At 37.8% G+C, this 13361-nt stretch overlaps 2 long non-coding RNA genes across 3 annotated transcripts; both read left to right on the top strand.

Annotated features, from left to right (window-relative positions):
• The first annotated feature begins 3830 nt into the window (after window positions 1-3830).
• LOC125479747 lies at window positions 3831-5394 on the top strand. Its single transcript, XR_007260225.1, has 2 exons — window positions 3831-4055; window positions 4850-5394. It is a non-coding gene; the product is annotated as an uncharacterized LOC125479747 (long non-coding RNA).
• A 19-nt stretch (window positions 5395-5413) lies between these two features.
• On the top strand, window positions 5414-7556 carry LOC103963177. Of its 2 annotated transcripts, XR_007260224.1 has the most exons (4): window positions 5414-5553; window positions 5662-5747; window positions 5919-6450; window positions 7208-7556. It is a non-coding gene; the product is annotated as an uncharacterized LOC103963177 (long non-coding RNA). The 2 variants fall into 2 exon arrangements; XR_007260222.1 differs by having other exon boundaries at window positions 5662-6450.
• The last annotated feature ends 5805 nt before the right edge of the window (window positions 7557-13361 follow it).

The raw sequence follows: 13361 nt of genomic DNA, 5'->3' as shown, positions 1-13361 counted from the left end.
TACTATTCACTTTAACGAAAAACCACATTTTTACACTAAAAAGTCAATTATTACACTATTCACTTTACCCTTTATTTTGCCATTTTTGTTAAAACTCAAAGTTTTCAAGCCATTTTTATTAATTTTCCTCAAAATAAAACATAAGGTAAAGTACAAAAAACTACCTCAACTATTGGGGTCATGACAATTTCATATCTCATCTTTTAAAATTGACAATGTCATACTGCATCTTACAAATTTGTGACAATGTCATACCTCCGTCAATTTTTCTGTTAGTTTTTCTGTTAAATGCTGACGTGGTAAGAGAGGGGAACCACTTTCTGTTAAAAAATTATTAAAATATTATTAAAAACTAAAAAAAATATTTAATATTTTTTAAATATTAAAATAATAAATAAAAGTAAAATTAAAAAAAAAAAGTAAAGTACAAAAAACTACCACAACTCTTGAGATCACAACAATTTCATACCTCATCTTTTAAAATTGACAATGTCATACCGCATCTTACGAATTTGTGACAATGTCATACCTTCGTCAATTTTTCTGTTAATTTTTCTGTTAAGTGTTGACGTGGCTTGATTCGTGACCTACTTTCTATTAAAAAATTATTAAAAACTAAAAAACAATTATTTAATATTTTTTAAATATTAAAATAATAATTAAAAAAAAACTCTCATTTTGTCCCTCCCCTTCCCCCTCCTCCCTCCTCCCTCCTCTCTCCTCTCCCCATCTTCATCTTCTTCCCCCACCTGCAAATCCCAACAAAATAAAAAATAAAAAATAAAAAAAAATCCAATTTGTCTTCCCCCCACACCCGCACTCAATTTCCCCACACCCGCACCCATACCCACACACACACTCTTCTCCCTCCTGCAACCCAAAAAAAAAAAAACCCAGATCTCGTCAGCGGAAAAATGGGTGCGCAAAAAAGGTGGAGGATGGGTGCGAAAGAGGATGTGGAGAATGGATGAAAGTGGTGGATTTGGGGTTTGATGGGTTTTCAAAAAAAAAAAAATTTTCCTTCTTTTTTTTCCTCTTCTTCTTCTTCCTCCTTCTCCTTCTCCTTCTCCTTCTTCTTCTTTTTCCGCAGGGGGGTGTTGATGGGTTTTCAAATTTGTTTTTTATTTTTTCTTCCTCTTCTTCTTCCTCCTCCTTTTCTTCCTCTTCTTCTTCTTCCTCCTTCTCCTTCTCCCTTCTTCTTCTTCCGCGCCGACAAGGGGATTTTTTTTTTCCTTCCTCCTTTTTTTTTCCTCTTCTTCTTCCTCCTCCTCCTTCTCCTTCTTGTTCTTCTGCAAGGGGTTGTTGGGTTTTCAAATTGTTTTTATTTTTTTGGGTTTACAGGTGGGGGAAAGAAAATGAAGATAGGGAGAAGAGAAAGGAGGGGAAGCGGGGGGAGGGACAAACTGATGGTTTTTTTTTTTCTCTGCTTTTTATTATTATTTTAATATTTAAAAAATATTAAATAATTTTTTTTTAGTTTTTAATAATTTTTTAATAGAAAGTATGTCCCAAATCAAGCCACGTCAGCACTTAACAAAAAAATTGATGGAGGTATGACATTGTCACAAATTTCTAAGATGCGGTATGACATTGTTAATTTTAAAAGATGAGGTATGAAACTGTCGTGACCCCAATAGTTGAGGTAGTTTTTTGTACTTTACCCCTTTTTTTTTAAATTTTACTTTTATTTATTATTTTAATATTTAAAAAATATTAAATATTTTTTTTAGTTTTTAATAATATTTTATTAATTTTTTAATAGAAAATGGTCCCCGTCTCTTACCACGTCAGCATTTAACAGAAAAATTGACGGAGGTATGACATTGTCACAAATTCGTAAGATGCGGTATGACATTGTCAATTCTAAAAGATGAGGTATGAAATTGTCGTGATCCCAATAGTTGAGGTAGTTATTTGTACTTTACTCTAAAACATATGTTATACATTAGTGTGAGTTTGATATGCCTAAGTTTTATATATTAAATGTGGAATTCATCCATTTTTTTCTCTATTTTATGATTAATTAGATCTCTTTTTTTTCTCTTGTCATTTATTATATTGTCATCACCTTCATTAGTTCAATATTTTGTATTAAAAAGAAGAATCACTCTCATTGCACTAAGATTTCAGGCCTAAATGGAGTTTGATTCATATATTATTGGCATCATACTCAATTTTCTGGTCTATTGTAGAAGGCCTTAGTGAGTAAATTACAAATTTGTCACTTAATTTTTTGGGAGTTTTCAAGTTTCGTTTTTCAACTTTGTCTTATCTCAGTTGGCAAGAGATTCCTCATACAACCAAATTTTAGTTTTAGTTGTGTTAATTTTCAATACATGTTTGTCACGTATTTAGAAAGTACACGGCTCATATAATAAACAATTGGCATATGATAAATTTATGACATGAAAAAAGATTGTCACGTGTAATTTGGGTTGACATTTACCTTTATACATCTAGGGACGAACTCTTTCTTTAATTCTAAGTAGAAAGCAAAATATGGACCTCCAAAACAATTGAAGAAAATAGGCCAGTACATCACCAGGATTGGAGCCCAAAGCAACAAACCCACAGAAAACCTAGCAGCCACCGACATCCTGTTCCGCCGGCGGAGCACCAGCCACCCAGCATGAACCCGCACCCCTTGTATTCGCCGGAGATCAAGACACACAATGCCTAGACTCGCAATTATCCACAGTGAACCCAATGGGTACTTAAAACACCCCAATTTCCAATGTAAAATATGGAGTCAGTCAAACAGTTGCATCATTAATAGGTAATAGTTTTAAGTCCTTTATTAGGAGCACTTGCAGTCTTCCAGCAGAGAGAACAATATTGAAAAGCAACCAATGTAGCATGACAATTGACAAGCAGAAAAGAAAAATGAAACTCGGCAGAGTTGCAGTTCCATCAAGGGAACTCCAAAGCGTGTGAAATCAAAGATCGCTGCTTTGCCATCCGATTTAATCAGCATAACGTCCACGCTGATGCAGTTAACTTGGTTTACAAGCACCTCTGAATACCTGGTCTGGCCCTTGCATTGTGTAGCTTTTTATCCAAGCATTCATTTCAGATTGATGCCTCTTTTAAGTTCCACTGAATTTCAACTGATTACATGTTGCCAGTGCTATCACATACACTAAAGCCATCGTGTTGACGGGAGAAGGGCATTGTTTTGCAGCACAAGATCAAAATGCTATCCCCAGGCCAGCAAACAGAAAGTCATTCTGCAGACTCTTCTTTTCCTTCCTGTGCATTTCAGCTTCCCGAACTCCTTCCACACTATTGGAGCAACAGTATGCGCCCATGAAAGCACAAAAAACCCTTCCCCTTGAATTGTCTCGAAACATTTAGCACATTTATTAGCACTTCCAGCACAGAATTAAACCCCCCACTGCTAGAAAAATTTATTTTGTCGACAAATTCTAAGCTGACAAAGCCAAATTTTGTTGGCACAAGACTCCTCTCCCGACAAAATTTTTAATTTATCGATTGAACACTCATGCCGAACCAATTAATGGCGTCAGTTTTAGCCGACGAAAATTCTCATGTTACCCTACAATTTGTAGAAGAATTATTTTTGTCGTTAGAGCTTCTAAAATAAGGAGAAAATTTTTATTGTAACTGGAATACGAGTGGTACACCACCTGTTTTGATATAAGTTGTGAGAAATTTTACTTTTTTAATTTATTACCATTTGTATAATGACACGTTATGTATCATCTTGTGTTCCAGTCATATTGAATAATCTTTCTAAATAAGAGCGGTCTTATTTCATACCAAAATAAAAGATTCCAAAGTTCCTCTTATATTTGGACTTTGAAGTATGAGATACCGCGTTGTTCGGGCGATTACAGTCTGATAGTAATCTAAATGACCCTATCCTGTGCTATGATTGAGTAGGGGTAAAATGGTACTTTAACAAGCTCCATTCTCTTCATAACTTCTTCCTTCGCTGGGTTCCCATCCCCATTTCACATGGAAGCCAAGCCGACTGTACCAATAGATTTGAGAACGACTTAATTCTCATGGTTTGGTAATTCCTATATTAATTGGTAATATCTCTCATATTTTTTTTATTTACGTAATTAATTGGTTTATCACGGTTATTGGTTGTTGGAAACTTGTATGTGAGATTGGTGTATTTTTTTTTTCTTTCTAATAATTCTGAGAATTCTGGGGTGCTATATAGGTGTTGTTATGAAGCGTTTGGATAGGGAAAGAAATTCAGATTACAGCCTTTTGCTAATTAGTTTGATTACCCTCTTCTAAGTTCAAGCCTTTTTGTTTTCCAGTGCCACTCTTGATGTTTTGGAGATTGACATTATCATCACTTTGTTTTCATATATATATGTGTGTGTGCAGTGTGTGTGTAAATTTTCTGAAGTTATAAGTGGAGCGAATTACCTGAAATGATTTACTTAGTTACATCTGCAGGATTATTATTTTGTGATATAAGAGTGATCGCGATTGCAAATGATGTTTAAGTGCACTTCTTTATGATGAGCCATCCATTACGAAGATTCATTTAGCAGTACTGCTATTATGGATGGTCGTTTAATAGTGTCTCCATTCTGTCATTTAATGGTTTGATATCATTTTACAATCAACACATCCTTCAGTTTCCAACCAGGATCGAATCAGGGACAGAAGTTATTGGTTTTGTATTCAAGTTTTTAATCCCCTTTCAATCACTGTAGGTATTTATACACAAATGATCTAACCTAATTTAGTTCATTTCCTCCATTTTTACTCCCTTCCCTTCTCCCTAAATCACCCCTTCGGTTTCTCTTCCTATGGCGCAACCTGTAATCTATGTGCAACTTTCAGCGGTTGATCCATTTTCTAGCTTCTGATGCTGAGAAGTGGAAGTTGAAGTTTTGTGACAAAAAGCCCATTTGTTGTAGAATTCAACACTGACCCATTGGCGATGATATAAAGGGTATTCAGGGATAATCTTCACCATTCAGACCCAGTTGACCCCGACTGATTTTGGAGGCGAGGCATCTGATTACTGATTTCTTAATCAGAAGGCAGCCAAATCCAGTTGGGTCCAGATATCTTATCCGATGTGATGATAAAATCAGGCCGGAAAAAGGGTCAGTCCAATTGAATTCATGCCCTTGGGGACCGAATGAGCCAGCATCGAGCAAGACATGCCAATTGTTCTATTGAGCCAGGGCCAATGCCATCCATTGGTAAGAATAACTAGGCTCTCTTTCTCCCTAAATGTTGGGAGGTTGTGAAAGAGGATTTTATTACTTAGTTCTTCATTGTTTTGCTCATGGAAAGCTACCTCAAAGCATTTGTAGCACTATCATGATATCTATTTGTTTTTATATATTATAGTTGTGTACATTTTCTAGTGTTATAAGTGGAGTGAATTGTTTGAAATCATTTGCTCACGTATATTTGCGGGATATAATTTTGAGATACATAAGTGGTCTGGAAAGAGCTGGGAATCATATTTGTTCTGATCGCGAATAATGTTCAAGTGCAGTTCATAATGAGCCATTATGGCCTGAAAACACTATCTTATCCGTATACAGACAGGTTAGCTTTTTGCTTAGACAGCTGGGAACCATATTTGTATATAGACACTACGAAATGCAAGACAGTTGCCAAGTCATGGCATTGAATAATCTCTGATGTTGGTTGCAGAGATTTCGGTCGCAGTCTCTTGTATAGGTCTTTACCACCGCACTCTGTGGCCGGCTAACGATGATACGTATCTTCAACTCAATTACGTACGTTTGCACCATAATTATAACTACTGGACCAAATTCTGGAATGATGGCATTCTAAAACCCAGTAAAGTAGTTCTAAGTCAGTGTGTTCGTCGTGGGTTACAATTCAACCCTATGTTCACTGATGGGTTTAAAAGTTCCAAGGTTTACAGGCATTTTGTATACTTGCAGGGGGTGTTATATGGCCTTGCTAGTTCACAGAAAGTTTTGTGTATTGACCTCAATACCATTAAAGCTCGAGCCTTTGAACGCCCTCATGTTCTTGGGGACGATGATAAGACAGGTGCAACAATGGGATGTCTTGGGGTGTCAAAGGATCTTGTTTGTTATGTAACATGTGATGGTTCAAATACTTTTTGTTTTTGGTCTTATAATGATCGACGTGAATCTGGTGACCAATGGACTCTCAAATATAGTGTTGTTAGGAATAGTTTGGTATGGGGGGGCGGATACAATGTTTATACCTGGTGCAGATATGGTGTTTAAACCCTATGCAATAAGTCTGAATGCTCATGTCATCTTCTTTGGCACTTTAGATTTGATCTTTAGCTGGGACTTTGAAAGCCAGAAATGTAAACTGTTCAACAGTCAAAGGTGAAGATGGCCCAAAACCTGGTTATGACTTTCCTTTCTTCACCCAACGTGCTTGCTTGATACCTTTTTACAGTTTGGGCGAGAGGAATATTGCCGGCTCTACTCCATTGTAAGTAGATTGTCTCCTCGCTTTTATATTTCTTGTATGTTATATAAGTACATACACAGTGATGTTAGTACTTTTTAAGGTTGTTATCATTGTCATTAAGAAAGCGTTTTCGCAACTGAACCCATATACTTGGATACTTGAACATGTTAACACTATCGGTTTGCTTTTATATGAATTAATTTGGGATGCAAATACTTTTTCCGATATTATTATAGATAAGGGAAAATCTCGTTTGAATTCAACAAAAAATACTCCAAATTTAAAGGAAAAGTTGACGGACCTAAGAAGAGAGAAATTACACACATTTTAAGGGATTAGGAATAGGAGGGCTTGAAACTTGATAGAAAGTTCAGCAGACAAATTGAAAACAAATGATAAATACAGGGGGGGAATTGGTATATTTTCCCCCCTTAATTTTAATAATGGATAATGGATTAGTTGAGTTTGGAGACAGTGTTGTTTTCAAAGAGTGTATGTTTTGGTTCTTTTCTAAAACTTGCAAGATACCGAACCCAATGCGTACTGCAAAACACCCTAATTTGCAATGTGAAACATGGAGTCAGTCAAATTTTTTATGTAAGCTCACAACCTATATCTTGACAGTTGACGTGATGAATCTTTTCGTGGTTAGCCTAAATATCTAAAGCTATTTGTGCTGCAATTAACCTTGATTTTCTTTGTTGTTTCACATGAAGCTTAATTTGTTGGTACATATGCTCCTCACAATATTTCATCTCATATTTTTCCTACTGAACAGATCAGGGAACCTTTTGAAGGGAGCAGAGATTTCGAGTGCGGAAGCATTACCATGTGAGTGTGATAATCTAAAAGATAGCTTTCAAGTTGTACGCGGTCGTTCACATTGGAATATGTTGTTCAAGAGACGGTTTCTTTTTCCGAGTGAAATGCAGTTATGTGCAGGAATGGAGCTGCCGGATTAAAGATGATTTTCAGACTATCCGATCACCATGAATAAGATTTCTACTTTTCAGATTAGGTGGCTTCTTTAAATAAAAATTTAGATTGGATCAAATCAAAGTAATTTTGGAATTTCCAGAAAATAATTCATTATTCATATAATTTACAAGTTTTTTAATTTTTTTCAACCTTTTTAAAGTATATAATGACAATTCTGAATTGATAAAATGTTAACAAATCAACAATATTAAGGCGAGAATCAACCAGCTCACGAACACCAACCTTCATTATTAGTTCGATCTGCGAGTGTTAATTTAGGTTTAAGAGTCAATTAAAAGCTTACTTTGTTAATTGTTATCCTGATACATTTCGTAACTCCTTAATTTAATAATACATTGTTAAGTTTGTGAATCTCTTATGCTTCCAATTGTTGGGATAACTTGTATAAAAACGGGTTTATTGCTACGTGACTCCTTAATTTAATAATACATTGTTATATGAAGAAAAAACTTACACTTGACAATGTAGTATTGAAAACATGACAGTTTGATACCGTCCGGTGTTATGGTGCTCAACTGCTAATATAGAATAACATCATAAGTCGTAAAAGTTGTCTATAGTTCTAAGAAAGTGCCACCACTTCTTTGTTGGTATTCACAAGAGTTTACTAACTCAATACCAAAATATGTGGGTGATAAGTTTACAAATTCTATCACACCTCTCACTTTCACTCTCAATAAAATTGGACAAAGAAATAGAGAAAGGAGGGAAGCAACAAGCTTTGGTAAAACACTTGGACTTTGATATATGAAAGAAGTAGCAAGCTTGGTGATAACAAACACTTTGAAATATTAGAAGAGTTTACAACTCTTAAAGCTTACAAGCTGAAAATGAGAATGGAAATGGGATTTGGATGATATTATCTAAGGCTTAGCAAGATGGCCTATTTATACAAAAACAGAAAAAATAAACAATCCAACAATACATATAATGAATGATGGTGTTCCACATCTTTACACCCTTTCAAACACATGCAGCAACTTTGATAGTTGGCATACACATGCATTGCATCATGGCAGGTTGTAATACCTTCCTTTCGGCTAACACATGGAGAAACACTGCTGTCTTCCTGCTAGCACATCACATGGCAGCACACTTGCTGTCTTTCATCACCATTTCAGCTAGCACATGGAGGAAACTTTAGACTTTGTAGTTGCAGCATGTGTGGATACAACCTGTAAAGAAACTAACAACTAGCAGCAACCTTTTACAACCTGTTTTTATTTGAATTTCCAACACGCCCCCTCAAATCAAAACGCCTTCATGCCTAGCATTTCACGCAATAACCGGAATGATTCAACTGGTAGTGGCTTAGTGAAGATGTCAGCCACTTGTTCCTTTGTGTGACAATAGACAAGCTCAATTGTCTTTTGCTTCACATGGTCCCTTAGAAAATGGAACCTGGTATCAATGTGCTTACTCCTTCCATGTTGGACTGGATTCCTAGCAAGCTTGATAGCTGAGATGTTATCCACACGAATCACAGTCGATTCCACTTGTGGATGACACACTGACTTCAACAGATTTCTTAACCAAATTGCCTCACACACGGTTGAGGCTACAGCAACGTACTCGGCTTCACACGATGACAAAGCAACAATTGATTGCTTTTTTGAAGTCCATGAGAAAGCTGTTGATCCTAGAAAAAACACATAGCCAGTTGTGCTTTTCCTTTCATCTTGGTCACCTCCCCAATCACTATCTAAATAACCAAATAATTTTGCATCTTCACCAAAATTATAAAATAGACCATAGTTTAGAGTACCTCTTATGTACCTCAAAATTCTCTTGGCGGCCAGCCAATGAGACTCCCTTGGTGTTTCCATGTATCAACTCACGAGTCCAACACCATAAACTATATCAGGTCTTGTGATTGTAAGGTACCTTAGGCTTCCAACCAAGCTTTTGTACACGGTTGAGTTTACAAACTCACCTTCTCCTTCCTTGGACAGCTTCAATCCAGTTGCAACTGGAGTGTTGACAATATTGCACTTGTCCATATTGAATTTCTCCAATATATCTCTCATGTACTTTTGTTGAGAGATGTAGATACCGTCACTTCCTTGCTTCACTTCTATGCCAAGAAAGTATGACATTAATCCATTGTCAGTCATCTCGAATTCACTGAACATGGATTGCTTGAACTCACAGAACATTGCTTCATTGTTTCCTGTAAACAACAAGTCATCTACATAGAGACAAATAATTAAGAACTCCCCTTTTGCACCATTCTTCATGTAAACTGAATGCTCGTATGGACATTTCTGAAATCCATTTTGATGAAGGTAGTTGTCAATCCTTGAGTTCCAAGCTCGTGGTGCTTGCTTGAGGCCATACAAAGCCTTCTTCAAACGATACACCTTATCTTCTTTTCCCTGTACTTGGAAGCCTTCTGGTTGTTCCACGTACACTTCTTCCTCAAGAACTCCATTAAGGAAGGCTAACTTGACATCTAATTGATAAATTTTCCATTTATGATGAGCGGCAAGAGAGATTAGCAATCTTACCGTGTCAAGTCTTGCAACTGGAGCATAGACTTCATCATAGTCCACTCCATACTTCTGTTTGTAGCCCTTTGCTACAAGCCTTGATTTGTATCGATCCACACTCCCATCTGCAGTGCGTTTGATCTTGTAAACCCACTTGACACCAATAGCCTTTAGATTTGATGGGAGCTTTGTCAACTCCCAAGTCTCATTCTTCTCGATGGCATGGATCTCTTCTTCCATGGCTTTTTTCCAACAAATTTCTTCCACAGCTTCATTGAATGAGAGAGGCTCATGGTCTGCATAGAAGCAGAAAAAATTGGTTTCTTCTTCTTCTTGTCCATAAATCTCTGTGAGACTCATTAACCTCACTGGAGTTGAGGAGCTGCTTTCCTCACTAGATGTAGGACCACTCCTTGCAATTCAGTGCACTGGAGTTGTTGTGATTGTTTAAGCAGGTTGTTGCTCAACAGGTGGTACAACTTCTGGTTCTTCAAAATCAGTGGAGACGATCTTCTCTTTACTGACTTCTTTGTTGTTCCACATCCATGCCTTTTCCTCACTGAAGATGACATCTCTACTAACCACTAGTTTGCCAGTTAGTGGGTTGTAGAGCTTGTACGCCTTGGACTCTTCACTATAGCCCACAAACACACACTTCTCACCTCTATCATCAAGTTTCCTCCTCTTGGCTTCTGGAACTTGAGCATATGCAACACACCCAAAAATTCTTAGGTGTGTAACATTCGGCTTGTATCCACTCCAAGCCTCTTGTGGTGTCATCCTCTTGACACTCTTTGTTGGACATCGATTCAACAAATAAATCGAACAAGCTACAGCTTCTGCCCATAACTCTTTTGGCAAATTCTTCTCCTTAAGCATGGACCTTGTCATGTTAAGGATGGTTCGATTTTTTCTTTCGGCTATCCCATTTTGCTGTGGGGTATAGGCATCAGTAAGTTGATGCCTAATTCCTTGCTCCTTGCAGTATGCTTGGAAAGCATTGGAGGTGTACTCTCCACCTCTATCTGATCTCACAGCCACAAGCTTGTGGTTACTTTCAGCCTCTGTGAGTGCCTTGAACTCCTTGAAAATTTTTAGGGCAGCTGACTTCTCCTTGAGAAAATAGACCCAAGTCTTTCTACTGAAATCATCAATGAAGGTAATAAAATACCTATTACCTCCATAAGACATGGGATCCAATGGACCACATATATTTGTGTGCACCAACTGCAGTGGTGCTTTTGCTCTCCATGTATCACCAACAGGGAACGATAGTCGTGCTTGCTTGCCAAGCACACAACCTTCACATACTTGGCGTGTGGCTTCAATTTGGGGTAGACCACGAACCATTCCTCCACTTGACAGCAACTTTAGGCCATTGAAATGAAGATGGCCAAATCGAAGATGCCATTTCCATGACTCATCTTCCATTACACCGATGTTGCAGCTTCCAATAGTTGTGTTTAAATTCAACGGAAACATCCGGTTCTTTGACATTCGAACACGTGCAATGAGCTTTCTCCTTGCATTCCTGAGAGTGAGAAGCATGTTCTCCATATGTATAATGTACCCTTTCTGGAGCAGTTGACCAATGCTCAGAATGTTGCTCTTCATACCTGGTATGTAGTAGGTATCAGAGATGTATTCTTCTCTACCATCCTTCTGGGTGATCTTGATCTTCCCTTTGCTTCAACTGGCAACTTTGAGGAGTCACCAAGACTTACAGATCCATAGGCCCCATTTTTGAGTTCGGCAAAAAACTCCTTCTTTCCATACATGTGATTGCTTGCACCAGAGTCCAAATACCAAACATCTTGTTGGCTACTGGAATCATGGTGTGCTAGCAAGACTGTAAGTTCTTCATCAGTATTTCCACTTGATTCTGCCATGTTGACATGCTCACCATTTTTATGTGAACATTCATTGGCATAATGTCCATATTGCTTGCAATTGTGACATTGGATATGCGCCTTTCCTCGAGTAGATCTCCACTCTTGAGACTGACCTAGATTTTGTGCATAGCCTCGACCTCTTCCTCGAGCTCGTCCTCGGCTACGGTTAGATGAACTCCCACGACGTGAGTTCCACTGCCCACGACCTCCATTTGGTTTGTCAATATTCAACTTTGACTCCAAAGCTTGCTCTAGCGTTGTGGGGTTTGCATTCTTTTGAATGCGTTGCTTGTGAACTAGGAGGGATCCTAGTAGCTCATCTGCGCTCATCACCTCCAAATCCTTGGATTCCTCAATGGCAGTCACCACATGCTCAAACTTAGATGTGAGTGACCGGAGTATCTTCTCCACAACTCGTACTTCATCGAGTCTCTCGCCATTTCTCCTCATCTGATTTACTATCACAATGAGCCTTGAGTGATAGTCGGAGATGCTCTCTCCTTCATTCATGTGAGCAGTTTCAAAATCTGCTCGAAGTGACTGTAATCTCACTTTCTTGACCCGATCTACTCCTTTGTAGATTGTACTGAGTGTGTCCCATACTTGCTTGCTCGTTGTTGCTTCTGCAACCTTTTCGAACGTTGAATCTTCCAAACCCTGGTATAGAAGATACAGCGCCTTTTGGTCCTTTTTTCGTAAGTCCTTGAGAGTGTTCCTTTGATCCGCAGTATATACGGCTTCTTGCTCGGCAGTGGGTACAACATACCCATTACTAACAACTTCCCATAGCTCCTGTGATCCAAACAATGCTTTGAATTGGATGCACCATCTTTCATAATTTTCTTTCTTCAATGTGGGAACCTAGAGTTGCACTAAATTGGACGCCATAGCTACTGCACTTGCCAGAATGGTATTCTGGCTCTGATACCAATTGTTGGTATTCACACGAGTTTACTAACTCAATACCAAAATATGTGGGTGATAAGTTTACAAACTCTATCACACCTCTCACTTTCACTCTCAATAAAATTGGACAAAGAAATAGAGAAAGGAGGGAAGCAACAAGCTTTGGTAAAACACTTGGACTTTGATATATGAAAGAAGTAGCAAGCTTGGTGATAACAAACACTTTGAAATATTAGAAGAGTTTACAACTCTTAAAGCTTACAAGCTGAAAATGAGAATGGAAATGGGATTTGGATGATATTATCTAAGGCTTAGCAAGATGGCCTATTTATACAAAAACAGAAAAAATAAACAATCCAACAATACATATAATGAATGATGGTGTTCCACATCTTTACACCCTTTCAAACACATGCAGCAACTTTGATAGTTGGCATACACATGCATTGCATCATGGCAGGTTGTAATACCTTCCTTTCGGCTAACACATGGAGAAACACTGCTGTCTTCCTGCTAGCACATCACATGGCAGCACACTTGCTGTCTTTCATCACCATTTCAGCTACACATGGAGGAAACTTTAGACTTTGTAGTTGCAGCATGTGTGGATACAACCTGTAAAGAAACTAACAACTAGCAGCAACCT

This window comes from the organism of the source record quoted next, unplaced genomic scaffold (assembly GCF_019419815.1).
Source record: "Pyrus x bretschneideri cultivar Hongxiangsu unplaced genomic scaffold, Pyrus_bretschneideri_v1 Contig1, whole genome shotgun sequence".
NCBI lineage: Eukaryota > Viridiplantae > Streptophyta > Magnoliopsida > Rosales > Rosaceae > Pyrus > Pyrus x bretschneideri.
Note: the sequence above shows the minus strand (reverse complement) of the source record. Positions and strands in the feature narration are given on the sequence as shown.